We start from the raw sequence: 5,349 nt of genomic DNA on the forward strand, positions 1-5,349 counted from the left end.
GGACGCCAAGAACAAGGCGTCCACTTCGAAAACTAAAACGGCGATGAAGGAGCCTGTTCCTGAGCCTCTTCCATAAATGTTCTCTAACCTTTCCACTCACTTTGAACTCATAATGGGCTTTGGTCCTTTTTTATTTATGGAAACATTTGCAACTTTCCTTTCTCTTCAAATATTCTCGGAGATGCGTCTTTTAATGCAGGATTGGTTTAAGGGCATAAATCTCGCCGCGAATCACTCCATTTCCGGGCTGAATCTGCTGCTTGCTAGGGATATGAAGTCCCTATAAATTACAGCTTCAACTTCCCTTTACTTCTCACTATTCTTATTACTTCTACAGATATGGATTTTAACCTTTGATGTTCGGAGTCTATGCCGGACTTCTCTAGGATCGGAATGATGGACGAAGATGTTCCAGATGTTCCAAGTAGACGATCTTCTCCACTTCGCGGCTTTTTCAGATCTCAGATCCGAGCTCCATGCGCTTTGATCAAGAACCTTCCAGATAGAGACCGGGAGATTGCGATGGCCTTTATCAAAGCGCTCGCAATTCAACACAGGAAGCTATCGCTGGAAAAGAAAAAACTTCGGAAGAAGATTCATCGAATGCAGCGCAGGGTCACTGTGATATCAAGGGATCTTCACATCCTTAGTTCTCACCCCGGAGAGTGGATTGAGCTCAGAATCTCCGAATTTGCTCGTATCCCGGATTGTATGATGCCAGTTCTTGATCTTGCTGGTCAAGGAGTTCAAGTGTTCTGCTCTCCGGGAGGGTTTTCCTAACTCGAAGTGTGCGAAGATCGACACTTTGTCTTGTTCGTTTGAATAAATGTTTTGCTTCCGATCTCTTGTATGTTCGCATAGCCGAACCTTTACTTGCTTCAATTGTTCGCTCGGTCGAACCCTTTCCTTTAATACAGAAATAAAACAAATTTTTATTAATAGCTGAACTCGTTTCCGAGCTGCCTACGTACCCATTTCGGGATCAAGCCACACCGTAGTTCATGTACATAAAAAATGCATGTAGCTTTAAACATAAAAATTCTTTAGGTTGATCACATTCCAAGGTCGCTTGACTGGCCTGTCTTCTAAGTCTTTCAATCTATAAACACCGTTCCGAACCACTTCGGTAATAATGTAAGGTCCTTCCCAATTAATACCGAGTTTACCGGCACCTTCTTCTTTTTTTGTTGTCAAAGACACGCCTTAACACATAATCTCCCACGAAGAACGGCCTACTTTTAAGTTTAGAATTGTAATATCGGGCTGCTGGCTGCTGGTAATTCTGAATCCGAATCAAAGCTTGATCACGCCTTTCATTTATGGTATCTAGTGAATCATTAAGCATTGCTGAATTTTCTTCCTCATTTAATGGTGCTTCTGTTCGGCGAAGTCCGGGCACGTTGAGTTCAGCTGGTACTACTGCCTCCATGCCATAAACCAAAGAGAATGGAGTTTCTCCGGTAGGTCGCCTAGGGGTTGTACGATAAGCCCATAGGACGGGTTGGAGTTCTTCGTACCATCCTCCCTTTAGATGATTCAAACGTTTCTTGAGATTGCTCAATATCGTCTTGTTCGCGGCTTCAGCTTGACCGTTTCCTTTCGGATATCGTGGAGTAGAGTAACTAACTTTGATTCCCCAGTCCGCACAAAAAGCATCAAACTCTTGTGAAATGAATTGTGGCCCGTTATCGGTGACTATTTCATACGGAACTCCATGTCGACATATAATATTCTTCCAAATGAAAGTCTTTACCGCCGAATCCTTGATGCCAACATATGCCTCAGCTTCAATCCATTTCGAAAAGTAGTCCGTCAAGACCAAAAGGTATTGTACACCTCGAGTTGATCTGTGCAATGGTCCAATGATGTCCATTGACCACCTCATAAACGGGTACGGGGCAGAGATGGAAGAGAATAACTCCGAAGGTTGATGGATCAATGGTGCATGAAGTTGGCAGCGCTTACATCTTTGGGCAAATTTAACGCAATCCGTGATCATAGTGGGCCAATAGTATCCCATTCTTTTAACTTTAAAAGCCATAGCTCTTTTCCTGATGAATGACTCCCACATAATCCTTCATGCACTTCGCTCATGACGATTTCGACTTCGGGCCCAAAAATGCATAATAGGTAAGGGTCACTGACACCTCGTCTATATAATGCATCCTTTGATAAACAAAATTTCGCGCTAACGATTTTCATTTTCCTGGCCTGCCACTTATTCTTTGGGAGCTCGCCTGTCATGATGTAGTGCTTTATTGGCTCCCTCCAGTCAGCCCCCCAGTCTTTAGCCGGAATTTGGTCAACCTTGTGAAATACTCGTGGTTCTGGCGCGGGATGCTCGTTTGGTTCAAGAACATCCTCCTCGATTAACAGCTCGGTTTCTAATATCGTTTCTGGAATCACATCTTCTGCTAAGACAACGGGTTCCTTGTTAGATGTGTTTGATCCCTTTGACTTCCTCCGTTTGTTGGGTGGCGGTTCGATCTCTGGTTCGCCACTGTCACGTGCCGCTGCTCGAGACCTTGTAATGACGAGGGTTTCTTTGTTGTCTTGAATGCTTCGCTCCGAAATGCATTCCACTGGAATAACTCTTTTCAACTCAGGATCTGATGTTGACGCCAATGCGGCAAGTGCGTCCGCAGTTGTATTCTCACCCCCGAGGTATGCGGATTAATTCGAATTTCGAGAAATTTTTAGATAGATCCTTCACCACTTCGAGGTATGCTTCCATTCTTGAGTCTTTGGCTTCATACTCTCCATTAAATTGGTTAACTACTAATTGCGAATCATAATAAGCCACTATTTCCTTAGCTCCAACTCCTTGTGCCAATCAGGGCTTCATATTCTGCCTCATTATTGGAGGCAGAATATGACAATCGGAATGACTGTTCTAGAATTTCTGATGTTGGAGACTCCAACTTGATTCCCACTCCGGATCCTTGCTTTGTTGAAGACCCATCTACATGTAATTTCCAAGTTTGGTTCTCCGGTTGCTCTATCGTTCCAGGTATTGGTAGCTCGGTCAAGAAGTCTGCTAAAACCTGAGCCTTCATACTGATCCGGCTTTTGAATTCTATATCGTACTCGCTTAATTCCACCGCCCATTTCGCCAAACGTCCGGACTGACTTGGACTATGAAGTATTGTTCGGAGTGGCTGGTTGGTTAATACTTCAACCGGATGGGATTGAAAATATGGGCGCAACTTCCGAGCCGAAGTTACCACCGCGAGTGCGAGTTTTTCCATCATTGTGTATCTGGTTTCCGGATCTGTCATTGACTTACTTACGTAATAAATTGGTTTCTATTCCCCGCGGTCCTCCCGAACCAAGACTCCACTAACCGCATGGTTTGAAACCGACACGTACAAATAAAGTTTTTCATCCGCTTCTGGTTTGGAGAGTATAGGTGGAGTGGTTAAGTATGCCTTAAGCTGCCCAAAAGCTTCTTCACACTTCTCGTCCCAAAGGAATCCTTTGTTTCCTTTTAGAATTTGGTAGAAAGGTAACGACTTATCTGTTGATATTGAGATAAAACGATTCAAAGCCGCGATCCGCCCAGTCAACCGTTGTACTTCCTTGAAGTTTCTTGGAGATGGCATATTTAGAAAAGCGTTAATTTGATTTGGATTGGCTTCAATCCCTCTTTCTGTCACAATATAGCCAAGAAATTCTCCGGATGGGACTCCGAATGTGCACTTCGCCGGGTTCAGCTTCATTTGATATTTATTGAGAATATCAAAACATTCCTCTAAATGCTTAATGTGATCTTCTTTCTTTAATGATTTAACCAACATATCATCTATGTAGACTTCCATTGTCTTTCCGAGATGATTATGGAACATTTTGTTAACCAACCGTTGGTAAGTTGCTCCTGCATTTTTCAAACCAAAAGGCATTACCTTGTAACAATAGATACCTCTATCAGTGATAAATGACGTTTTTTCTTGGTCTTCGGGGTTCATCATTAGTGGACTCTACAAGTCGATCTATATGTGGGAGCGGGAAACTGTCTTTGGGACATGCTTTATTGAGGTCTGTGAAGTCGATGCAAACCCTATCTTTCCCATTCTTCTTCTTGACAACGACAGTGTTTGCTACCCATTCCGGATATTGCACTTCTCTTATGGACCCTAACTTCAAAAGTTTATCCACTTCGTCATTTACTATCTTTGCTCGCTCCACTCCAAGCTTTCTTCTTTTTTGTTTCACCGGTTTGAAGCTCGGATCCACGTTTAGTTCATGACAAATTATACTTGGATTTATGCCAGGCATGTCCGCTGCTGACCACGCAAACGATGTTTTGTTTTTCCTCAAGAGTTCGATCAAAGCTTCTTTTATTTGGCCAGTCAAAGTTGCCCCAATTCGGATTTTCCGGTCCGGCTTGTCTTCTTCCAACACCACTTCGATTACTACATCGTCTTTCTTCTGCCCGCTAGGAAATTTTGTTCTTAGTCCCTCTTTTGCGGGCTATGTTAATTGCTATTGAATCTTTATACGGTGGCTAGCTAGATAACACGTCCGTGAAGCTTCTTGATCTCCCCGAATTGTTTCCACTCCTCTTGGTGTTGGAAATTTGATACATTGATGATATGTAGAGGGGACTGCTTTCATTTGATAAATCCAAGGAGTCCCGAGGATGATGTTGTAAGCTGCGGGCTTATCGAAGACAACGAAGTCCACGATCTTCGATACCTTTTTGGCAAGGACCGGTAGCTTGATTGTCCCGAGAGACATGACTGACTCACTTGTGAATGCAACTAATGGAGACGGAGGCCCCACTATGTCCGCCCGACTAATTCCCATTCTTTCTAAAGTACTTAAAAAGATCAAGTCGACCGAACTGCTTGTATCTATAAGGATCCTTGATACTTCGAAGTTGGCAACGTCAAGGGTAATGACTAGAGCATCATCATGAGGTCTTTCGAGGTGCCGCGTTTCTTCTTCATTAAATGATATTGATGCACCTTGAAAATCGACTTCTTCGCTCAAGCTTGCTTTGAGTAGGACATTTCGTCTATGTTTCTTGATGGAACTTATCGAATCTCGACAAAATTTGGAACCTCCTAGAATAACATTGATCTTACCCTTAGAATTCCTTGGTTCTTCCTCGTTGGTTAACCTTGGTCTTTTGGAATTTTGATCTTTGGAATTTTCCTTTGCTTCGTGGTATTCCTTCACAAAATCTTTTATATCGAATTTGGAAAGATCTCCACTAGCCCAAAGCTCTGCGAGGTGCCTTTTAAGAACGCTACAATCCTTGGTTAAATGTCCGGTCACTTTATGAATGTCGCAATATAAACTTTCATCACGGACCCAAGTGTTTGATCTTCCTTTCCCTTGGAATTG

General features: G+C 43.0%; 1 pseudogene; it reads left to right on the forward strand.

The window, feature by feature from the left end:
- The first annotated feature begins 339 nt into the window (after nucleotides 1-339).
- On the forward strand, nucleotides 340-833 carry LOC110228675 (annotated as a pseudogene).
- The last annotated feature ends 4,516 nt before the right edge of the window (nucleotides 834-5,349 follow it).

Source organism: Arabidopsis lyrata (assembly GCF_000004255.2).
Source record: "Arabidopsis lyrata subsp. lyrata unplaced genomic scaffold ARALYscaffold_5, whole genome shotgun sequence".
Lineage (NCBI taxonomy): Eukaryota > Viridiplantae > Streptophyta > Magnoliopsida > Brassicales > Brassicaceae > Arabidopsis > Arabidopsis lyrata.